A 26,228-nucleotide genomic window follows, 5' to 3' on the forward strand; every position below is an offset into this window, starting at 1 on the left:
ATGGGTGAAGATGTGAGAGAGTAGAGATACAATGAGGTTTGCATAGATCACGAGAGGGGACAGAAAATGAGATATCAGTGAAAATCTGCCTGGAGGTTGTGCTAACATAGATGTCTAATATCATATGATATGATATGGCATTTATAATGCACCTATACACAAGTGTTTCAATGAACGACGAGGCAAGGGAGGGGAACAGAGCGAAGACAGAGACATTGATCTTTCCCTTCCAAGGGAAACTCTTGTAGAAGTGTCACAACCCTCGCCCAAAACCCCCTTTGGCAAACCCATTGGCCAGGTGGAGTCAGGACTCGGGCCTCTAGAGCCTGGCATCCTCTTCAAAAGCCCTCATGGGGCCAGTCCTGGCACCTATGGCGCCAGGCTCATACACGATGAAAACCAATGTGCTTGGGAACTACTTTATTGTATTGTCAGCCAACATGGAGGCATCCACATAGCTTGGTTCCTAAGAACCGAGCTATGCTGTCTAGTATTTTGGGTGTGGTAGCCTAGGAACTACTTTACCTGGACTATTTTGTTGGGGCTATTTAAACCACACCCGAGCAAGACAACACGCTTCGTGTTACTTTGCAGCTTGCAACGTGACACTCACCGTGTCCAGCTATTCCCTCGAACCTCAGAGAAGCAGAACCTGCAAGGAGACAAAAGGAACATCATTAGCAGTAGCATCTTACCTGCAGTCTTCATCTTTAAACACTCGGACCTACTGAGAACAGCTTCCTCGAATCTGCACGCCTCCCGGACAGAACAACCTTAAAGAGGAAGATAGAGGTAACATTACAGAAAGCAGTAGAGACATTTACAAATTACGAACTGCTCAAAAGGCTTACCTGGCTGGTCGCCTCTCGGCTGGCACCACTCCGGACATTCCACTCGCGCTGAAGAACACCGCGACCTACAAGGAAGGAAAACACAGGTTAGCAAAGGCAAGACTTACCGCATCATAGCGCTCTTAATACGCCATCATTTACCAGCGGGGCTCAACCAAGCCAGTTTGCCGCGCTGAAGCTCTGCATACCTAAGGGAGAAAAAAGAGACATTTCAAACAAAGAAAGGCATGCAGGATAGCAACAAAACTAAAGAACAGCAATAAGACCTACCTGAACAATATCAAACGGGCCGGCGTCAGTGAAGTAACTGGACCGCACTCGCCCATGAAAGACAACGCACCCCTGCAAAGTAGGCAGGACGGAGAGCATGCCTAATTCTACCACAAGGTGAGGAGAGTGCGCCAGAGGGACTGAAATCATACGGGGGTGGAGAGAGGATACTTACCCCAGTTGGTCAGTCTTGAACACAGTCCTCCTGTATTTTCAGGCAGAACCTTTCCCGCAGACCACATCAGGGCAAAGCTGAGAAGCAGACCAGCGAGTAACCCAGCTGGGTGGCGTCCCTGTGGATACCAGGTGAGCGTAACACAACGCAAAGCCTACCATAACAAATCCAACTGGGTACCATGGAGAGATCAGAAAAGGACCAATTGGCCCAATTACTAGGAGAGCTTCGTGCTGAGGTTCATTCTGCCTGACAAGAGACTAATGCCCTCCGGAGAGACCTAATAGTGACCAAAGAACGCACTGAAGAGATTAGCAGGCAATACTTGCAATCACAGGCAGGACAGATGCCTCTACCTGGAAGCAATCCAATGATGCAAAACCCCTCCATACCACCCACTCCGTTACAGATCACGTTACCTGGAACAGTGCCCCTGGCACCACCAGAAAGGTTCTCAGGCGACCTACGGCAGTATGCGCCATTCATCAATCAGTGCCGTCTTCATTTTCTTTGTAGGCCTGGAGCATTTCCAAACGACCAAGCTCGGGTAGCTTTTGTTTTATCATACCTGAGTGGTAGTGCAGCAGATTGGTCGGTGCCGTTGGTAATCCATGACAATCCTCTATTACATGACTTTGGGGGGTTCCAGAGAGAAATGGAAAAACGTTTTGCTCGCCATACCCAGGAACAAGCAGTAGACAATTAACTCTTGTCCCTCCGACAGGGGAATCAGGAGACTTGTTAAAGTACATTGCTACCTTCAACAGACTGGTTGCCGAAGCTAGGTGGCCAGAAAACAAAAGAACCATGTTATTCCATCGAGGCTTACGAGGCGAATTAAAGGACGTCTTAGCCCAGGTGGTTGATCCACCCAGAGACTGTGCAGAATTCATAAATCTGGTCGTGCAGCTAGACCACCAGTTGCAGGACCGAAAGGCAGACCGGTCTAAGACGGACCCTCGGACCGTGTATGTTTGACCAAGGGAAAACACACCGTCGTGTACCTGAAAATGCTGTAGAACCCATGCAGATTGGAGGGATACGGCCTCCATGAACAAAACAAGAGCAGGACAAAAGAAGACAACAACAGCTTTGTTTGTATTGTGGGAAACCAGGACATTTCCTGAAGGACTGTCCAGTAAAACCCTCAAGAAGAACAGTCAGGGCCACAGAGAAGGATGAAGCTAAGGAATCGGAAAACTACCAAGCTCGACAAACGTAGAGGTCAGTTTGTCGAGTGAGAACAAAGAGTTGCTGACCTCGCACTTTGCAATACCAGTGATCTTAATTAACCACCAACAGTCAAGAATGCATGCCAGTGAAGCATACATCGATAGCGGAGCAGTTGGAAATTATATTAATCAAGAACTGGCAGCAGAGATGGGGCTTCCTTTGTGTTCTAAGCCAACTATGGACAAGGTAACCACCATGGATGGGACAGAAATCGCTTCCGGACCAGTAACCCAGTGCACTGCCAGGGTAACCTTGCTGTGCCAGGACGGACATCGGAAGTCTATTTCATTCGATCTCATCAAGGCACCTCAGTTCAGGCTAATACTAGGGATGCCATGGTTGGTTGCTCACAACCCTTTGATAAACTGGCGGGCACGAAATGTAACCTTCCCCGGTGACTGCTCCCCTGCCTGCTATTACCCGACGTCTGTATCCCCATTACTCCCAGAGCGACAGTATCAAACCTGGGAGCAACTAATACCTTGCCAAGTGAATACCATGATTTCCAGGATGTTTTCCGAAAGGACCAAGCCAATACAAGCCACCGTACAGGCTCTATGACTGTCAGATCGACCTTGTTACTGGTGCACAAATCCCTTGCGGCAGGATCTACGCTCTCACAGAACCAGAAAACCTTCATTTGAAATCCTATTTAGATCAGTACCTTGCAAATGGATTTATCCGTCCTTCGAAGTGCCCCGCAGCCAGTCCTTTGTTCTTCGTACCGAAAAAAGGAAGGAGACTTCAGAACTTGTTTTGACTACCGCGCATTGAACCAGATCACCGTGAAGAACAGCTACCCCTTGCCACTTATCCCTGAGATGCTAGACCAAGTTAAAGATGTCCAGATTTATACCAAATTGGACCTTCGAGGAGCGTACCACCTGGTCCGAGTCAGAAAAGGAGATGAATGGAAAACCGCATTCCATACTAAGTACGGTTTGTTTGAATATCAAGTCATGCCCTTTGGGTTATGCAACGCTCCTGTGGCATTCCAATATTTCATGAATGACGTCTTAAGGGAGTTAATTGATGTGTGCGCCTTAGTGTACATAGACGACATCTTAGTATACACAGCCTCGGAACAAGATCATGTCAAGCACGTCCGTTCAGTCCTCACCAAGCTCCGTCAACATCGCTTGTTTGCAAAGCTTGAAAAATGCTTTTTTCACGTCACCGAAGTAGAATTTCTTGGTTCTATCCTTACTCCAGGAGGCATCAGAATGGACGTGTACAAGGTAGATGCCATTCTGAACTGGCCTTCACCGACGTCTCTGAAAGGGGTACAAAGCATGCTGGGCTTTGCGAACTTCTACCGCCGGTTCATCCCAGACTTCTCTCAGGTTGTGCACCCAATCACATTACTATTACGAAAAAACAATAAAAAGTTAGCTTGGACCGAAGAAGCAGAAGAAGCCTTTCAGGAACTTAAATGTAGGTTTACCTCCGCTCCAATCCTGCAACATCCTCATCCAGACCTCCCTTATGTCATTGAAACTGATGCGTCCAGTCTCGCAATGGGGGCTGTCCTTTCACAGAGAGACCCAGAAACCGGCCAGCTGCATCCTGTGACCTTCTGGACGAAAAAGTTCTCACCTCCAGAGATTAATTATGCCATCACGGACAAGGAACTCCTGGCTATAAAATCTGCCTTTAAAGCCTGGAGGCACTACCTTCTGGGGGCCAGACACACCATTACAGTCATCACAGACCACCAAAACCTGCAATATCTCAAAACAGCCAAGGCCCAGTCCTCGCGCCAATTACGGTGGGCCCTTTTCTTCACCGAATATGATTATGTAATCACATTTCGACCAGGAGTCAGAAACGGAAAGGCGGATGCCTTATCTCGCATGGGCATAGATGAAATAGTATATACAACTCCAGACCCAGTACCTATTATACCTGAAGACAAACTCTTGGGTATCATGACAGCCTTAACACAAGCAGAACTACGAAAAGAAATCCAACGGACAATGAATCCTGATGCCTACCTCGCATGGCAAACTCTAGGACCATCTACCCTTTTTTAGGGATCGCCTATATGTACCCAAGAAGGAATTACAACAGCATATTATTTCAAACTATCAGGATTAACTGATCGAAGGGCATCCTGGGATCGCCAAAACCCTAGCTAAGGTGAAAGAGAACTTTTGGTGGCCTACCTGGTATAAGGACATCATTCAGTATATTCAGTCCTGAGGTGTCTGTGAACAAAATAAATCACAGAAACAAAAACCATCTGGTCTCCTATAACCATTGGACATTCCTCCAGTTCCATGGCACACTCTTTCCCTTGAGTTCATCACTGATCTACCTCCAAGCCAAGGGTTCAACTGGATCCTTGTAGTTGTGGACTTATTCACGAAGATGGCCCCTTTTATTCCTCTCAAAGGCCTCCCCGACGCAGCCACTTTAGCAAAAGTGTTCCTGGAGGGCGTGGTTAAGCTACATGGCTTCCCTTCGGTTCTGGTCTCTGATCGAGGAAGCCAGTTTGTTTCAAACTTCTGGAAAAAATGTTGTGCAATGGCGCAGATCGACGTTCGGCTATCTACCAGTCACCATCCCCAAACGAAGGGCCAAACCAATAGAACCAATCAGACACTCGAGCAATATTTACGGGGCATGCGGCGCCAGAGGGACTGAAATCATACGGGGTGGAGGGAGGACACTTACCCCAGTCGGTCAGTCTTGAAAATAGTTCTCCTGTATTTTCAGGCAGAACCTTCCCCGCAGACCACATCAGGGCAAAGCTGAGAAGCATACCAGCGAGTAACCCGGCTGCGTGGTGTCCCTGTGGATACCAGGTGAGTGTAACAAGAAGCTTGTCTTCCCCAAACTGACCAAGCAGACTGAGCTTGTTAGTTGCCTACACAACCATCAATCTGGATTCAGAGCTTGCAGACGCATGGAAATTGCTCTTCTGAACCCCCCTGAAACACTGCTTGCATCGCTTGATTCTAACTCTCCTCCCGTTCTCATTCTACTTGATTTCTCCTCTGCATCTGACACAGTTAACCACTCCATCCTCATAAAACGACTCCACAATACCCTGGGTATCTCAGGCGAGCACTTGACTGGCTGACCTCCTTCCTCGCCGACCGTCCCTCCAAGGTTATCCTGGGCTCTTTCTTCTCTTCCACCTCTATCTCCACCTCGGGCGTCCCCCAGGACTCCAACCTCTCTGCCTGGCTCTTTAACACTTATCTTGCCCTGCGTGCACACCTAATTCCCACCTTCTCCCTTCACTTCCAGTGTTATGCCGATGACACAAAACTCTTCTTCTAACTCCCCTCTGATCCTCTCCTTACCTCCTCCATAATTCCTGACTGGCTAGCTGCCATCCAGTCCTGGTGTGCCTCCAATGATCTCTGCATCAATGCCAGCAAGACTGAGATCCTTAGTTTTGAGACTCCTGTCCCCTCTTTCTTCCCCTCACTCTGGCCACCCTCCTTGGGTTTTCCCCCTTCTCCGTCATCTGAAGCCAAAAATCTTGGTGTCATCTTCGACTCCTCTCTTACATTCCTCACTCACATCCAGGACCTTGCCAAGAAGGCCACTTTCAACTCCACCTCCTCAAAGTAATCCTTCCTTTCTTCACATTCCACCAGAAGCTCAATGTTTCTAGAGCTCTGGTACTCTCTAGTCTTGATTACTGCAATAGCCTCTTCCTTAATCTACCCTCGTCCTCTCTATGTGATGCTGTTGATCCCATGTACTGCACTGCCCCATCCCCTTTCCACCCGCACTTTTACCCTTCCCTTGCACTTGCGCGTTCTGAATGTCACCTGGCCTAGTAGGATCGTTGTCTCTGTCTTCCCTTTGTTTACCCTCGCTTGAGTCATTGCGCCTTGAAACACTTGTGTATAGATGCGTTATAAATGCCATATCATATCATATATCCCCTCCAGCTAATCCAGAATAGGGCTGCGAGATTTATCCTTGGCCTCAAGCCCAGGGACTGCATCTCTCCGGCCCTAAAACCCTCCACTGGCTCCTGGTTGCTGCAAGGATTAAATCTAAATCCCTCTGCATCATGGTGCCTAGCACCCAGTTATCTACAACTGAATCTCACTAAATACACTCCCTCCAGATCATTATGCTCCTGCGGCACCAACTCTTTGCATGTCAATCGATTTGCTAAACAGCAGGCCAGTGGACGATCTCTTTCCTCGGCTGGTTCCCTCTTAAGGAACAGTCTCCCCTTCCTCTTTCCTCAAATTCCAGAAGCTCCTCAAGACTTTCGTTTTAAACTCCTCCTTCCCCCCTCCCTTCTTTGCTAAATCCCACAGTCACTGGGATTGCTGACCAGGGCTCCTATATGTCCACCTGGGTCCTGGTCTCACACCCCCAATCACCTTCAGCCTCTGCCCACTCCCAGCACTTGCCTTATGCTCCCACTGGCCTGTGCTATCGCAGGCTTGCACTTACTTATTGCCAGTCAACTACTTACCAAATGATCTCTGCCATTCACCTAACAGCTTGCAACTTACTCCTTAGCACTTCTCTCCTTGGTACTCCTAGCACTTACGCTCCCCCCTCATCCTCCTCTCTCTCTGCACTTGCACGATCTGAATGCTCACAAGGCCTAGTAGGACCGCCTCTCTCTGTCATTTTTAGATTTGCCTTCATTCCCATGTTCCCTCCCTGTTGCCCTGTGGGTGCTTTGAAACACAATTTCCTTGAAGTAGAAACACCTTACAAATGCACAATAAAATAAATAAATAAAGTGTCCCTTGCCTTCTCATGTCAGGATAGAAAGGCAAAAAAAAGCCCACAGAAAAGTAAGAGGCAGGAATTCTTGCTCAAACTTACTTGTGCTTCTCTAACTTTACCATCTCCACCTCTTACCCAGCCTCCGGCTGCAAAGGCTCTCTGGTGTGCAGCCCATTGATGTGAGGCAGGTCGTTGTTATGGAGCTGGTTCTTTGAAGCCATACTGTCTGGGTGTCTCAAGCCTGGAGATCCCAGGCCTGGGAATTCAGGAGTTACCTTTCCTCCCAGAGAGTCAACAGAGATAAGCATGGTGCGGTTTTGTCTCATCAACTCGAGTGCAGACAGTCAGGGTCCTGAAATCCACATATTCTCCCATAGCTGTCTGAGCTCACAGGAATGACACTTGTTTCTGCAAATCATGTAAACTAACAGCCACTATACCCAAACAATATATATGGTTTATAGGTCCATATGAGCCTGCCACCAGGAGGGTAGTTTATCATCAATACGATGATTTTGGAACAGAGGTGTAGACTTAAATGCAATATCTGCACTGCGGTGACTTGGATGTCACAGCAGCTGTCAAACAGGGCACCTGTGACCCTTGAACCTGCTCTGGGCCACTAAGGAGCAGGGGCTACAGATCAGGATACCAATGCAGTGGGGCACAGGTGTACCCTATGCTTTTGGCATGGACTTTAATTAAAGGGGGAATCTGGCTAGCCGACCACCCGATCTGAGATCATCATTTTATTATTTAATACAAGTTAAACAAGCCATGGCTTTTACACCCTTTCCAGATTACAATTCCTCACAGTGATGGGAGCCAGTCTGGGTTTTTTCTATTCTTGACCATTCTTAGCCTCAACAAAGTGTGCAGTGGTTGAATTGCCTGGACAGATATAGGATCATTACAAATAAATGACCTGTTTCATGAGCCTGAAGGTCATTTGTAGCCCCTTCATTCGCGGCTGCATCGTTCGCACCGGGGCACCAATTTTCACAGTGCTGGTGCCACTTCATCAGGCTTCTAAGACTTGACTGGAGTTTGGTTACTGTTGAGCTCCTGCCTGTACTTGTTTTCTTTCTGGTTGCACACCATAAGAGACACTTGGCCCAATGCCCCTTAGGGAGCGTGACATACTTTTGCTCTGTCGGCTTGTAGGTTGTGTTTGGCGTTACACAAAAGAGAAAATGCAAGTACATGTATTTCTGTATGCAGCTTGTTATCATTTCTCCATATCTTAAGCCAGAACATTTCGAGAATGACTTCTTCTCAAATGCAATCATTTATTTATTTGTTTATTTATTTTGACATTTGTACAGCGCGCAACGGCCGGAGGCATCTGGGTGCTTTTGCTTAAGCGGGTTGGTTACAGTAGTAGGATGCAAAGATATTATAACCAGACATAACTTACGTAGTATAAGGACGTTCGTTACATTGATAACATCAGTTAAGGTAGTTATATATTACAAATAAGATGTACACATTGCGTAATGGTTCTAGGTCAGGTGCAGGCAGGCTGGGGCAGGTTAGTTCAAAGGCAGGTAGGACGTCGGTGCACAGTACAGGTAAGTATGTGGTCGAGGTGCTACAAGGTTTACTAGCTATAATGAGAGTCATGATTATTGTTGCTTCATTAGACTGTGTTTAGTTGTGTTAAGGTTGCGTTTAAGTTTTCTGAGAAGGGTAAAAAGGGAAACAAATGTTCCTGGACGCAAATTATAAACATGACCCACAATCGCAAGTCACTTCTCATTTTCTTGGGCCACGGGCTGTTCGAGAAGTAGCTGAAGGCGCATTAATGATAAACTTTCTGGCAAATCATTAATTTTAAAGCACATTGGGTCCATAACACTGGCCAAAACCAGTGGAATAGTGTATTTCCTCATGATACTTGCCCACATCGTACCACAAAGTGAACCACACAACCGTGATGTCCTGGCCTGGTCGGCGTTGCCTTAATGCGCCTTAGGCCATGCCGAGCCTGTTTGTGAGGCGCAAACCTAACTGTCAAGAAATTGAGAACTGTACAATACTGTGACCGTTCCTTATCACACACGAGAAGGGGGGACAGGGTGAGAGGAGGTAGTGGTGATTTGGTTACATTGGGGGATTCAGGATGGAGCAGCCTGCCTTCATGGTCTGAGGTCTTCATCTCAGAAGTGACCTGGATGCGTGTCTTAAGGTTCCTTGTTTAGTTTCTGCGGGGACACTCTGCGTTCCATCTCAATGCGCTTGATATTTGTCTTAGTGATAGAGCCTTTCATATGTATTTCTGTCACAATGCTGTTTGACTTCCCTCCTCTTACAGCATATATTAGTCAAGCTTTACTGAATATTCCATTAGCAACTATTCATGTAGCACCATTTCTCGCACGACGTATCCGTTGATGGTCCGCGAAGGCCATACCCAACCAGGCATTCTTGATTTCCTCATTGAATATTCATGAGGCAAAATTTCACACCATGGCGCCCAGTGGGAGTTATTTGCATGTGCTGAAGGCCTGGCTTGGTGCAGCCTCTGATTTGCCTTGTCTTGGCTACTAGATCCTACCACTTATTCTATCAGTTGTTTTTATGAAATAGTTACTCTTCCATCTCCATGAAGTCCAGTTTAAAACCCAGCGAATGCAGTATTATAAGGAAAAAACTATAATATTTACTATCATAGTAGTGCTTTTCATCATCAGTCCATAAACACAGCATTCTACCACACTGAGAAATGCCAATATGTTATGTTAATATGCTTTTATGCTGCACCAAATCACCACTAGAGTAGTTTTGTGGAGCGTCAGCTTGCTTATCCCTGGACTAGCGTTCTGTGCCCCAGAGAGCGAGAACCAGATCTTAGTCTGCTGGAAAAAAGGAAAAGGAGTGAGTAGGAGATAATAAGGTGGGAAATCTGGAAATCGATACTTCCTGGGAAGGAGTAATATCCTGCTAAAGCAGAAGTTGAGTTTCACAGGCCGCCTTCCTATCACCGTGGTAGGGGATCCAAATCCTGAAGGCTGTGTACTTCAGGTAGAAATGGCTCCATGTGGTGCTCGCAGTGAGAGTACCTTACATTTTGAGAGTCGCTGGTTCTGCTTGGGGTACAGCAGTTGTGGCCAAGTCGCCGCCACCACAGTATCTTACAGACATGGGCGGCAGCACCCTACGGCTTGGGAGGACTAACGTCCTTCCACTTAGAGGCAGAAGGCCTTCTTCTGCTCTGGCTCCGACGTAAACAGCCTGTCAAATGTCTCACCTCGAGGAGTGGTGTATTGCTTTACTCTTAAACGGTCACTAATGCAATGGCGGCAACTGTACACCTCAAGTCTCATCATTCTCGGGAGGATAGCTCAGGGGCAACATGCTCGCCTTGGATGCAAGGTGACACAGTGCAACAGAGGTTCAATCCCCGATCCGCACTTAGAAACCTCTGGGTATTAAGAGCGTTATAAATAACCTATCGGATATTGAAGGGCCGTAAGGATGTGCAAAGCTCGGCCTAGTACTTGCAATCCGACTAGACTGTGCAGATGAAAATGACCTGTTGGAGAAATCACATACAAAAGGGTGGAAGGTATCATGATTAAATGTTTGGATCTTCCACTAGTATGAAGACCCCTTACCTATGTTGTCCCGAATGCGGTTAAGAATACCTGTATGCTGCACGTTCCATTTCACTCAGTTGTTCCCCATATTTATGGCTCCATGTGTTAAAATCGCTGTAAAAATGGCCTTTTACACAAAAAATCGTGGAAAAAAGGTAGTTGTTGTGCTGCCGCAGTACATGTAAAGGATGCGGGGGACACCCCTGCAATGCCCAGACCCGTTATACCATTTAAGGGGAGCAGGGGACACCCCCTAAACCCCCGCTCCCCTTAAATGGTATAATGGGGTACACCTTTATAGGGTCAAACCACTGCATTTTTGCCACGATTTATTGTAAAGGCAACATTTTTACTGCAATTTTATTGCTGCATACCATATTTATTATTGTATCACCAAAGGGCTGGGATTCCTGTTTCAGCAAACTAACTTTGAAATTAGCCAATAACATATTGTGGTCACTCAAAGAGGGCGATCTAATCTTAAAATAATTACACCATTGGAATACATCATGATCGACACAAACACAATCCAACATAGATTCTACAATGCCCCCTTTCCAGGTTGACTGCACCGTCATATCAGCAACAGTATTACCATTTAACATATGTCATCCCATTGCTGACAAACAAAAGACCCACTGATATCCATATTGCTTCCTCCCATTCTCGCCGGTCCCAAAAACTCCCTGTTAGACACTGAGCCATTATCACCCACTACTGGACAGGATGAATATACTCTCCTTCTATCACTATGAGGCCGTTTTGTACCTTCAATTGCTACTCTTCTACAAACTCAGCTAGTTGTGCTAAGAAAACCTAAAAATTACAGATACCCGTGTGCCAATAGCGGTCAGCACATCCTCAGGAACGCCAGTTACTGTGCCTAAGGCACCACGCTGAATATAATACTCTTCATTCAAGGAACCAGCGAAACAAGACTTCATTGCAAGAAGCAGGCCTCTTGAGGGTCTACTCCACACGCCTTTTTCTGTAGCCTGAAGCGATATAGTGTACCCTCCATGAAGGGAGCTGCCCAAGCCACGTTTCCTGAAGAAGAATTAAATCACTATTTACCAATGTTTTGCAGAAACCTAGGTTAACAATTGTCGGCTTCCTCGCGAATTCCAGGATGCTAGAATTATTCCATTACTAAAGCTCCTGTTGTGTTATGCAACTATGATTTCTGGTACAGTTTAAAGTACCGGATAACCACGGCCAATCATTAGAGTCTGCATACAATGCCAATTGTATAGCACGGCCAGATTCAGCTCCCCCATGAATGGAAACCACTATATGTTTTGGCAGCAATGCCACATTACCATCCCTCACATTCCCTATGGGGAGATCTACTTTAGGTGTAAAGGTTGTAATATCATGGCCCATTTGCCTAAGTAAAATGGCTTCTTTTAAGATTTCATTGTGAACAATCTTTGAGTCACTGTCCATACTGACAAGGTCAGTTCTATTGCCATCAATACATTCAACCCTGGATATATCTTTAGATACAATTGCCTTAAGATTTGGTACTTCAGCAAACAAAGCTAACATATTGGAGTCATTTAAGGCTACTGGGCATTTATCTCGCAACATATACTCAAACATAACCTATTTTGATTAATTGAAGGTGATTGAGACTTTTCACGTCCTCCCATTGACCCATTTAAGCAACCTGCTTTTTGGGTAGATAGTATTTGGGATCTATCAAATATAGGGATTGAGGTCGACAAAGTGCTCTGTAAAACACTAGTGGGTCTGATAACATTTAAAGAAGGGGCATAACATGCAACTTTGGCTACTCCTCTATCATCCACAGTTGTAATGATAGACTGTGAAACCTCCCCAGCCATTTGAGCAAAAACCAATGAAGACCTCTGCACAGTTTCATTAGATGTAGACAGTGTTAGAAAGGGAACATGACAATCATTTGCGGCCCAAACCCTTGTTTCCTTTGGCATATCATCATTATTGGAATCAAGGGCAGCTTTTTGCATTACTTGAAACAATACAGACTTATGTTGATCAAGTTGACTTTGGATTATTAACAAAATATTATTTTGCAATTTGTCTCCAAAGTTTTCCATCCATTTTTATAACAGAACCCCAGAGTCATTATTAACCTGATTCTCTTGAGGAAGGGGAGCAGCAGAAGTCTCACATGTCTTCGGTTCCTCCATATTCTCAGGAGAAGCTTCCGGTACAGTTGGACGTTTAAAGTAAGTTCCTAAGGAATTTCAATGAGGATGATTTGTTTTTTCTCCCTTTGTCATTTTCTGTTTTCCCCCCTGATTTGTAGGACCGTTTTTTACTCTTTGAAGACAAGTGGTTCTTTGTCGGTGAGTCACCAATATTAATAAAGTCCACTTCTATAGATGTCTTGGGATGATCTGTCCTTAATTCAATAACCGCCATTGCTATTTGTTTTGTACTGGTCAGAGCCTGGGAAGCATTGTCAACAAGGATAGGTTACAAGTCCTCCACAATAGGAATTACAGAGGCCGCAACAAAGTCCACTTCTTTATCCAACATTAGTTTAGCATGTTTTAAGCCATGAGTTGTTATCTCTGGATCCTTTGTACCCACTTTGGCTTTTAAGTTACAACCCTTCTTCAATTTGCCCAGCTTACTGGGCAGCTCATTCAAGACAATAGTATGCATCTTGACCTTGCTATGAATATTTTCGTAGAATGTCACAAACGAGGACAAAACACAATGAAGTGCTATGACAGCCAACTGATTTGTGTCACCACATTGTGATTCTCTTAACATAGACGTCATACCCGATCTTCTAGCTGACCCTGGAGTAGAGTTTATAGAGCTAGCCTTGTTTGAGCGCTCAAAATTGGTAAATATGGGGGGGTCATTTCAAAATACAAATTATTGGCTCTCCCTTCTATGTTACTGGTGGTCAAATCAAACAGGTCAGTGTCAGATACACAGAGTCCTCTTTCTGCCTCTAAAGTTGTTACAGGAGCAGAAGAATCTCCCCCCATCTTTCACCTACACCATTTTTGCTCAGGTGTCTTTAAGCAGAGCCTAAAAAAACCCAGTTATTTTGGCAGATTTTTTATCTTCATTTATCGCTGCTGAACCCTTCCCTAACCCACGTATTAAGGGTAAGGATTCCTCAATCGGGGAAGCTGGTATAGGGAGGGCACAAGCCGCTTCCAGCTAGTCGGTGGAAAACAGCTCAGTAGAGTGCATATTAGGCATACTATGTATCCCCGAGCAACTTCTAAGCTCGTTCATAACATTTCTAAATTGAAGTTGTAATAACTATATATACTCCATCACTGGAGGAAAGAAAAGCTCAAAGGGATCCTAAATAGCGGACCCTGTGGTCACTGTACTTCACCTTATATAATAATAGTAAGAACAAAATAACAATAAAAGAAAATGGAAAATAACCAAAAGGAACATTTCCTGAGTACTAGGGTGCAAGAATACAGCACAATGAATGGCCGATATCTCCCGCCCAGCACCAACAGACACGCCGCCTTACCAGCATTCAGCGTTGGGATTATAGTGGCTGATGCCAGTTTACAACAGCTGACTTGAAGTTCTAGCCATCCACTAGTGGGGCTAAGGCGTCACAAGTGCGGGTTGCAAGAAACATACAGCACAGATCTCCCAACCGAGATCTGCATGCAGATCTCCACAAACGGTGTCCTCCACACCCCTCCAAAGTCATCCGCCTACACTGTTGGTAGGCAAGAGGAAAGGACCTCAGAACATGAATGAGCTGACAGTCACACCATTGTCAAGCTGCACCATCTCCTTCTGCTTAGTGGGCATGTAAGGCCCACCTCACTTCCTGTTTCTTTTTGGGTTTCGCTAGGCTGTGAGGAAAGGTGTTACACACAGCAGACTCACACTTAGGAGGATAACGTAGCAGTATTTTGAAGAGTTTGGAGGAACAGTATCTCTTTGGTGGTAGTCTTAGTTTCTTCTGTTTAGTCTGAGTTTGTAGCCAATTTGTGCGCCCCTTTGTTCAGTCACCTCTATATTTTAAAAAAGCCAAAACGAATATACCTATTCATAGCTCAAGAAAAACACAATTCCCCCACAACTTTTTTGAATGCTTTACCAGTCCCCCTACACATGTTTTTTCATGTACTGATTTATATAGTATGGTAGTAGAATTGTATTAGTGTATGCTTGCATTTGAAAAGTGCTGTATCTTTGGTAGTACTAACATTGTGAGTTACTAGTGTGTTCAATTGAGGTTCATTCAGGGCTTCTTGTAATACACACAATTAGGAATTAGGTTATCTAGATTGTGCACACGGTTCTTAGCATTGCCATTAGTGACACTTGCCTGTGGTGCAAATCGGTGGAGATACTGGAGGATTGCCCAACTTCAGCATTAACTAAATGTATTTAGTAAAGGACCATGTTGCTGCATTTCTATGGGATTTCCGGGGGGGGGGGGGAGATCTGTAAGGAATAAGTTGGAATAGGATTTTAGGGTTGGTGAGGCTTGGGGGGCATAGAAGGAGAGAATGGCTGGCCTTCCCTTAAAAAAATAGAGCAAAAACAGCAGTGTGATAGCCCATGCAGTGAGTTGTTCCTGATCTAAATCAACAGTATTTATGATTGGGGTTTGCAAACTAGGGAATGGGTGCATAGATGGGGGGGGGCAATCTGTACTTATTAAGAGTATTCATTGGTTAAGGAATAAGAAGGCTGCTTCTCTACCATACGCAATGTCTTAGTAGAGTTACAGTGGCTCCCTGATTAGAGCAATCCAGACAGTCATATTATTAAACTAGCTTCAGTGTGCAGCTTTTTGGCCGAATGGTTGTTTTCAATTGACTATTGGATACTTACTCTGTTGAGTTCAAAGATACAATTGTGATGTAATAGACTAGACTGTTTGGCATTGCAAAAACTGGAGATTAGCAATATTATAATTTTGTTCATTCCACTTTGCTGCCCTATAAGGAATGTTAATCCCACCACTGAAGATCTGATTGTCTTGGACTGAACCCCCGACTCAGTGCTTAATTTGTAAGTGTCAGGGACCAAATATTTTCTAGCACTCCTGTGACACTGCGGGTGGCACCTTTTGCTGCCACCACCCATAGCTGCTCCCTCCAGTGTCGAATATTTGGGGGTTACAACACAGCTCGCACCTGCTCATTGTGGTGGATGGATGCACTGACGTGATGCACTATCACCACCGCATAATGAAAGTGAGTCTAGGACCGATGACAAGACAGGGCTTCTTCTAGTAGGCTCCCCAGCATTGCCGAGGACGCTCAGTGACTGATACACTTCCTATACCATCGACAGCATACCTGTCCCTGCATTAGTAAAAACTCTGGGCCTTCACTTGGATGCCACCCTCTCACTTACACAACAAGTGCACTTACTGCATCCTTGGCCGCCTACACGACCAAATTGATTAATGCTGTGCGACAAATCCTTACACCTTCCCGCTGCCTCACTATTGCTTGAGCAGTCATTTTCTCAAGGCTCGACTACTGCAATGCCCTCTTTGCCGGTACATCAAGCAGAATCTTAGGAAGATGCATGTGATCCAAAACAATTCCCTACGCTCAGCCTTCCGGATCCCAAAAAGAGATCACATTTCAGCTGCAAGAAGGCGGCCCACTGGCTCCCCATTCGAGAAAGCATCATTTCAAAACTCTCTCCATCGCACACAGATGCCTGCATAACTCAGCACTTGCGTACTTGTTGCAAAAAATTGCAAAAGGTAAGCCCACCCGATCAGCAAGGACACCATACTCTCACTGCCTTGTCCAACCTAAATTCAAACGAGCTAGAGGAGGAGGTTTGAATTTCCCCGACGGTGGCGACTAATCACTGGAATTCCCTCCCACCTGCCCTAAGAGCTGAGGAATCGTATTGAGCCTTCCGAAAAAAGCTCTGAAAACGTGGTTGTTTGCCCAACACTGACGCACTGTCACCAATAATGCACAAACATTATGTATGTTGAAATGTACGAACCAGAAATGTATGAACTTTAACTGCCTGATTCATGGAATTATTTATGTGAAAAACGCAGATTTGCGCACCTTTTTACCTGAAAATCCCCATACCTCAAACAGGGATTTTCGGGCAGAAAGGCGTGCAAATCTGCGTTTTTCATGCAAACAATTCCATGAATCAGGCTGTAAGTATGTTAAATTGTACTATTTCCATGCCTCCTCACTGTGTGTGTAACTGATCCCGCAACATCGCCTTGATGCCTTTTGGCTTAGGTGCGTTACAAATGCAAAAATAAATAAATGAATAATTCAGACAATAAGTGCCGGGGCTCAAAAATAAGTGTCAGTGATGAGCCCTGGCAAACACCCCCTCAAATTAAGCACTGCCCGACTGGGCTGCAGTAGCAGGAGGTGTCCCTGAAAAAACCTACTTGAAAAAAGGTTGTGCTGCCAATCAATAGGTTACCGATTGTATCCTGGAACTTGACCGGTTTGGGGAGTAAGCTTATGGATACAGATTGGAAGAATTTTATGCAAAATGCCCACATATCTGTTTCCAGGAACCTGGACTCTTAAACTAAATTTCAAACCAAGGTGTGCCGATGTTCATAAACCAGCGGTGAATGGTTTAAGCAAGCATGTACATCATTTAGGGGTCACCAGGGGTCACAGCTGTGAGCTTTGGACTTTGGCTTGGTAACCTTTGCATAACAGCGCAACCCCCTGCCAGCAAGTATAATTTCCTTCATTGTAAATAAAAACAATACACCATTTTTGCTTTCCCTTTTACATTGGAAATAAAAAAATGTTTGGGCACTGAACAGATGATCCCTTTTCTGCAGGCCACCAGGAGGGACCGGGGAGCATTGCACTGGCCTTGCTTTTAAATGGACAAACTGCAAAGCAAAAATCTGTTATCCTTTTTGTTTTTGTCTAGCGAGCAGTCAGAAAGTCATTACCAAGATAAGGTTGCTTAGTAACCATCCAGCAGGATGCAAAATGTGTGTCTATATTGCCTGAGTCTGTGGTAGCGGTGAAAAGTTAATTTTCCAAATGAATTGCCTTGCATTTCTGTGACTGGAGGCTCAGACAAGGCAGAACAGTCTTGCTTGGACTGGTCTTGAAAGGCAGTGTTCAGAGGGACTGGACTCTTCTAGTAGCAGTGTACCTCAGAGTCCTGATAGGTAAACTGTGCTTATGTAAAGCTGCTCCTGCAAGTCTGTCATGCAATTTAAACATAGAGCATAAGTCTTGTCCAGTCAAACATGCAAAAGAGAAACTGGAGTCACTGCTGATACATCTCCAGTGCTGAGTGTTCTTGTGTTTGGTGTTGCTGGCGTTACTTAAGAATCGCTGTGCTGTGCTGGTGGATTTCTTCACTGTTTACTTTGGGAGGCGTGACTTACTGGCAGAACACTGAAAACAGCTCATACTGGCGGAGCGAGCTGAGTGTTCTTGTGTTTGGCGTTGCTGGCATTACTTGAGAATTCGCCGTGCTGTGCTTGTGGATTTCTTCACTGTTTACTTTGGGAGGAGTGACTTACTAGCAGAACACTCAAAACAGCTCAAACTCGCAGAGCGAGCGGAGTGAGCTGAGTGTTCCTGTGTTTGGCGTTGCTGGCGTTACTTGAGAATTTGCCGTGCTGTGCTGGTGGATTTCTTCACTGTTTACTTTGGGAGGCATGACTTACTGGCAGAACACTCAAAACAGCTGAAACTCGCAGAGCGATCGGAGTGAGCTGAGTGTTCTTGTGTTCAGGCGGCGTGTGAGGGTTGAGGAGCCTCTCCCACCCGAGCTTCCGTGGTTGCTGTGTCCCTTAACAACTGAAAAGGAAGTAAACTGTCGGATTTACATCACGCCAGCCTCTGCTGCGAAAAGTCGGTAAGGCCCTGCGGCTATCATTAACTTTGCTGCCTTTGCTGCTTTCGCTTTCACTGACTTTCGCTGACTTTGCAGTCTTTGCTGCCCATTGTGTCACAACGCGGATAATATTTTAGTAACATTGTGGAGCCGCTGAGGAATTCCTGAGTTCTTAGGAACATTTTAGGGAGAAATCAGGGTTTAGGAGGGAGAGTAAACAGTTACAGTAGTAAACCTCTCCTCTGTACTCTGCCCTCTGCTTTTCTCCTCCTCCCTTGCTCCTGTCTTACGGTGCAAGCTGTTTGCTCGTTTGGCTCTTGTGTTCTCCTGGTATCCAGTCGGGGGCGACTGCAGGCATATCTGTGCCTTTGAACCACCTGGAATTGGAATATCTGGGATGGTGTGATCACGAAAAGCCAGTTGACTTCCTGTTTGGGCAAAAGGGAAAAAGGGGGTGCCCTCTGGTCTATCTATCACGTGGAGGTGAAGACAAGATGTGAGCTTGAGGAGAGACCAGACATGCCTGAGAAAGAAAACAATCAAAACCTGAGTTGTGAAGAGTTGAATCCAAAAGAGCTCCTGTGTAATACTTGAAACACTTGTGTATAGGCGCGTTACAAATGCCATATCATATCATATCATATCATATCCTGCTGAGCCCCAGAGTTCACCTGAGGTTGAAATAAATAATGAATTAGGCTGCCCAATTGAAATCAGAGTTCAAATAGGCACCCACATAAACTCTGCAGACAATATACTACAGCCCACTGCCTTGAACTTTTGACAGATACTAACATTAACGTGAGCTCCTCGACTAAAGGACTTAAAAACATAACTGAGATTACTTTGGGGGTCTCCGATTCTAACATTTTTCCCACCTTTGGGGAAATTGAGGAGAGTACTGTGTACCAGGTCTGGGGCTCACCCTCTCATGAATTGTGTCTTTCCTTTTCTGGTTCTCCCTCTACAAACGTATATAAATTTGGGAAAAGAAACTCTAGTATAAGACCACCTATGAAATGTCAGAAAGGGAAGGTGAGAACAGCATGGAAACCATTTACGTTAACTACAGATATGCTGCTATCACAACAGATGTTTTTTTCCTCCCGTTAATTGGATAAAGACGCTAATGGGGCCAAGGAGTTGACACAGATCAAAAACAGTACCATCAACTTAGTTCAAACACCCCAGGAAAAATAAACAATGCATTAACAAAGGATAAACCACCTCAAACGGGGGGACAAATTTGGGAGTGACTACGGACAATAGTGGAAACAAGTCCACAATTAGATCGTCTCCCTTATTGACCTCGAAAACCATCTGTTGCAATACCATCGCGGCACAGTCCTCCTTTGAGCTTTCCCAGTGTGGTTCTTATAACGTCTCTCTAGAGGATACTTGCATTATGGACAAAGATTTATTGGAGATACAGGAGACATTGGACCAAAAGGACCCGCGGGATAAAAATAACTCAATAATAAACTGTGATCTCATTGCTGCTTTAACACTGACATTATCCCCTTATATGAAGCTCCATGAAACGCTCAATGATCAGATAAGAGATCAATCAGCATTAATAGCAATGTTTCATTCAAAGCTAATATTCATCGAGGGCTTCATAACGGCTATTCAAGCAAATCTGGATCAAAACACAGAACAAATGATGACACTTTTACACAACATAATTGAGTCAGCCACACAAGACAAACATAAGCAGAAGAATGAACAAGCTTGTTCCTGCATAATCCTGCATGCTTGGATACCAGAGATCCGCCTACGGTTCCTTCCGCAAAACCCTGTTTCCCCAAAAAACAAGGGATAGCGGTGTGGAATGAGAATTAATAATAAAAGCTATGGAGAAGCCATCTGTTGAAGAACTAGAGGCGGATATAGTTTTAATTGACCTAAATGAAAAGGAGGAACGAAGGGAGCTGTCTTCAGGTATTCCAGAAGCTCCTAAAGCTCCATCAGTGACTATACATGAAAGGGCTGGACCTGCTGTCAGCAAAGGAAACAGTGATTGCTCACAAAAATCTGATGGTACTATAGCATTAAGGACAGTGAAAGCACTAGACCGCGGGCTGAAAAAAAAAAAGAAAATATGATATTTTCACCAAATTCAAAGAAGTAGACCAAAAATCTTATTAGCTAATTTGAAAAAGGGAGCTTCTAAAATCAGCCCTGATGAAACAGAAAAATTAAGCAAAATTACAAACTGACGTCCATCGTTCACTTAATCGAATTAAGATAAGCGATAACCAACTGCACTTTGTGAAGGCTGTAGACACTGGATCAAGATCGGCATCGATTGAGACAGCTGAAAATGAGAATAAATGCCATTTTACTGCAGCAACCAAATCACTACACTGAGGAAAGCAAGTGAAAGACTGGTCAAATCAGAAGGATACCCTTCCGGTTTCTATTGAGCACTATTTAATGAAGTCTCTTCTGGACTTATCTACTTACACCATCTCAGCAGGAGACAAGTCGAATACAGATGATGGAACCTCTGAACATTTAAACTCAGAGAAAGTTGTTCCAATAGAAGTGACTATGGTCCAAGAGGAAGAGTCTAACCATGAAGCCTGCCCGACCTTGACACTCAAATTCTAGACCATAAGAAGAGTGCACAACCAGAACAAAGTAACATAAAAAATGAGGGTTCAAGAGGACCGCTCGAAAAGGAGGAATTCTGAGATGGCAGAGCCTGGGGATCTTAGCCCGGTGAGAATTGTGTCCTTCAACACCATGAAGAAACAGAAAGTGGGAGGTAAAAACCAACCCTGAAAAGTTCTCTCCATCATAAGGAGAAAGAAGAAACAAGAAACAGACTCAGACGAAGAGCTTATGATTGGGTCTGTCAAATGAATAACCCTGAGCTGCCCTAGATCACAGGTTCCTAAAAGGAAGCACATTTCAAGCGTGTCTGATTCAGAAGAAGAACCACCCTCAAAATTCATAACAACAAAATCAAAAGGCTGTGTGAAAAAAAACAGCGCCAGTATTTATAACAATGGAGGAGAAAAGAGTGAACACCTTTAACACGCGATGGAGAAGCTACAGCACAAAACCTAGCGCTCAACGAGAAAGGCTCCTTCACATTACAAATCTAGGGATTTTAGCTTACATCGTCTCCTAATTGAGAATTTCCACAGAACGAAGGAGGAAATTGTGTTAAACAGAGCTAACATCCTACGTCTGTTGCACTGTATTCCCACACTTAGAAAGATCGCCTCTAGTAATCTTCAATTGATCAAATTTCCTGAATAAGACAGACTAGACAAAGTGATAATATATGGTGCCTTTGAAGATATCATGTTTAAGATCATGAGAGCAGCAGGGAAGTTCTTGTCTATGGGCTTTGAGCTATTGGAGTACGACAATGAGGAACAGCAAGGTGATAGCCTATCAGACTATACATAGCAGGCTTCTATTACTTCAGATGGCCACAGATATAACAAACGTCATATAAACCAGGGCCATAGAGGGAGGATGAATGATGAACGAGCCCGTCAGATGAATATTGGTCTTCTAATAAGAACTGTAGCCAATAGCACTTCTAAACAGACGACAAATGGGAGGCTTCATCAAAGAGAGGCCAGAACTGAAAACTGGTCATGACTAGCGAGTGCTCTAGCTGGTAACACGAGTGCAAAGAAGAGATGGTGTTGATCAATTGCATACTCAAAAGAAAGTCATGTTTCTTGCATCATGGAACACACATGGTTTCTCTCATCTCTTCAGCCCGGGCAATCCAATATTTGAACTTTTTGGAATCAAATATCTACAAGAGACGTGGTTGAGTGAAGTACCCCTGTTGGAAGGATTTGCATAGTTTATTAACCTTGCATTAAAAGGAAACAAAGGTCATCCAATGGCAGGTCTATTGATCGCCTTGAAAAAGAACATAAAATCATGAGTGATTGAAGAATTCTTTGCGTACTCCTGGATTCATTTGTAATCTGTGGTGATTTCAACATGCATTGTTGCAATAAAGATGCTAAACTACTAGAAAGCCGTCATGTGAAATTGGGGAATAATAGACTAGGTATCAACAAGGGAAACCAGCCCAATATAATAAGGAGCAGCATGCTAGAGTCCTTTAAAGAGGTTGATGGGTGTCTCCCAAACGCAGGTATTAAGATGGTCCATGCTTTCAAAGTTGAAATTATGAGGAAGAAAAAGGCTCTAAGGAGCAATTTGATTAAAGCCAGAAAGGAGGGAAGCGACTCTTCAGTCATAAAAAATCTGAAAACTCGTCACAAGAACTGGATGAAAAATCATAGATGGCTGTTATACCAAAAAGATGCTGAGGAGATGCTCCGATTAATTGGAACTAAAAACAAATCAGGAATTTGATAAATACTAAATAACCTAAATAAACCAGAAATGCAATGCTTCCTCAATGGAGTATCAGCAGAAACCTGTCATACCCATTTTGAATAACTCTTCAAGTCTAAAGAGGTAATCAGGGCTAATTACTTTTTGACTAACTCTGCTTGGTCATTCTCAATGGAAAAAACGGACATCAAGGACTTGATTCTAACAGCGAGCAACTCAAGAGCCCCAGGGCCTGATTGCCAAACTGCCAGTTGAAGGAAGACATATTATATTGGTACCCATATTCAAGAAGGGTGATAGGTCGGATCCATTCAATTATAGACCTTTTGCCCTTCTTGATCTGACGGGTAAAATATTTACTTCCCTTATTTTAAGAGCCTTTAACAACTGGAGATACACAACAGGCAATTTTGACAAATGACAATCAGGATTCGAGAAGGGATTGGGGACTGCTTTAAATCTATTCCTGATCAACTACATTAAGACCACTGTCAAGTCAAGTTCAAAGAAGACGGTACATCTTGCTTCAATAGACCTTTCTCAGGCCTTCGATGTAATTGAAAGATATAAACTTTGGCAAAAGCTGCAGAATTGCAATTGTCCGTTGGACCTACAAGAAGCTTTAAGGGCACTTCATACCAATACCAGCATGCAGACTAAGTTGCACAGAGTGGGTAACTACACCAACCCAATACCCACTACAAAAGGCCTAAAATAAGGTTGCAGATTGGCCCCAATTGTCTTTAATCAGTTCATATTGGACATTCCATCGGCCTTTGAAAATATTAGATCATTTCCACCAAGATTGGCTGGTACAACTGTGGGTCATCTGCTTTATGCAGATGACCTTATCTTGCTTGATCAAATCGAAGTGGGCCTGCAACGACAGCTGGATGTTGTTTCAAAATACCTAGATGGAAATGACCTAAAGGAGAATGTCTCCAAGTCAAGAATTCCCTTTGTGGGGAAAACAGCAAAAAAACATCGGGCAAGGATAAATGGTTCTATAAGGGAGAAATCATAATGGAAGTCACAAGCATTTTCTACCTGAGGATCACAATCAGTAACAGTAAAATAGAAGTGCCACAGGAACTTATCCTTAGATCAAAGATGAGAAATATTCTCATAAATATGTAAGTTCACATTGCAACCAATAATAGACTTCTACAACATCAAGGTCATCCCCATTATAACCTATGGCTCAGAATCCACTCTTCTGATATCTAAGGAACTTTGGCCTAAGCTAGAGGGGTTATACTGGATAAAGCTACTGGCTCTCCCTTTATGTATCCTTATTGACCTTATGCATGAAGAGTTGGGCTTGACTTCCTTTCTTGCTATAGTAAAATGGAAAACTCTCACCTTCTTCCGGAAGTGTCTTTTAAACAACTCAAAGGGAAGCTTTAAATTACTATATCAAGCTCTGTGTAAAGATTCCGAACATAATCTGATCACCTGGAAAAAGAAGTGTTTAGCCATCTTAGCTGAAGTGAACGTTTCAGTAGATGTATTTAAAACAAATCCTACTAGTGTCAAACGTAACCTTTTAGACCTGGATTGGATTTACACAACGGAAAATGTAAGCACCCTCAGGCTTTATGGACATAAAAACAGAGCACCTAGTAACAGAGGATGGAATTTATGAATTTATGGATTATCTTAATGCCGACGAAAGAAATCCTAGAAGTCAGGAAAATTAAGTCTTTGAGGGATTTCACCTGCAGGTGGTACGATGAGCAAAATGAGAGCTTGCACCATTTGATCATGCAATGCCCAGGCTTTAACAAAAAGAGAAATAGATAGATGGGCAGATTAGTTGGGAAATTCGCAACAAGGTCATGGGATCACTGGTGGTCTGAGATTTAGATGCCAGAAATACTGCACTGGTGCTAGCAGTCATTTTTGAAATAAATCTTTTCAAATATAGATCAGGCGGACAAGCCCATTATGGCACGTCATGAATATTGTGCAATGAAATTGAAGATTTGGTTTGACTACCTTTCTCCTTATTTAGTTTTATGGATGTTCTTTTCTTAAAGGATTGGTTACTTTACTACATGGACTATAAAGAAATGTCTTATAGTGGGCTAGGGACGAAAATGATGATGTGAAATCCTTCTTTTTCTTTTTTCTTTTTCTTATTTCTTTTTTCTACTGTGTCTTTTTAATCTTTGCATAAGTTTAAGGTTTTTATAGCTGTAAGACCAAATGCTTAATAAAAGGAAAAAAAACATCTCCACCCCATTTGTACATGTGTATCTCACAATACTGTTCTAGTGTCACTAGCCACACACTGGGAAAATGTGCTTAAAGTGTGCTTTCTCCAGGTGTTTGAAGTGAAGTGCCTGTCCCAGTGAGCTGCATGGGAAATGAGTTCAGAAAAGGGATCCTGCTCAAAGCACATATGAACCTTTTGTTGCACAACCATTCAATGGCACCACAGGTTTGAAGAATGAGCTGCTTCGTGTACAGGAGTACATCTGGATACAATTGGAAGCCTTGTAAATAATAAACAAAAGCAGGGTACGTTTGCTACATAAAATCATAGCATATGTCGCCCATGCCAGATGAGAGAAGGTCAGTGAGACGTAATGGGGAAGAAAACATTTTTGATTGGAAACATGTCCGTTGCACCTTCTGTAGTTATTCTCCCAAGAAAATGGCATTTATCAGGAATGGGCTTTTATCACTGTCTTATTACAAATTCTGCTGATGTCAGGTAATAATGTCTCTATATATATCTAAGCAATATGACCCGAGCGGCGGGGGCATTACCGACTCGCTCAGGCCTTAACGAAGGCCCCAGGGCATTACCTGAGTCGGTAATGCCCCTGCCGCGAGGGTCATATTGCTATTAGTACCCCGGCCCGCAATATATGCATGACCGGGGCACTAAAAGTATTTTTTTTCTGTCCCGAAAAGCCAATGTGTTTCGGGACAAAAAAAAAAACGACCTTGAAAATGGCCGCTAGGAAAGAGGAAACGGGAGTCCGTTTCCCTTTCCATGGCGGCCATCGGGAGCAGACGCGCTGGGAACAGAAGTGTTCCCAGCGCGTTTGCTCCTGAAAAAAAAAGAAGCAGAAGGTAAGTGGGGTTGGGAGGGCAGGAGGGAAGGCGTGAGGGAGGGAGGGGAAGTTTGAAAATAAATAAAGAAATAAATAAAATAACGTACCTGCGTCCCCGGCAGGGGACGATGGAAGCCTCCAGCTGTTTGGAGGTGCAGAGTCTTCA

The 26,228-nt window shown here is 44.2% G+C and overlaps 1 protein-coding gene across 1 annotated transcript in view; it reads right to left on the reverse strand.

Annotated features, from left to right (window-relative positions):
• The window catches only part of LOC138504105 (gonadotropin-releasing hormone II receptor-like), a 397,205-nt gene that overhangs the window by 74,528 nt on the left and 296,449 nt on the right, over window positions 1-26,228 (reverse strand). The window lies entirely within an intron of this gene.

Source organism: Ambystoma mexicanum, chromosome 11 (genome assembly GCF_040938575.1).
Source record: "Ambystoma mexicanum isolate Mex_15411 chromosome 11, UKY_AmexF1_1, whole genome shotgun sequence".
Classification (NCBI taxonomy): domain Eukaryota; kingdom Metazoa; phylum Chordata; class Amphibia; order Caudata; family Ambystomatidae; genus Ambystoma; species Ambystoma mexicanum.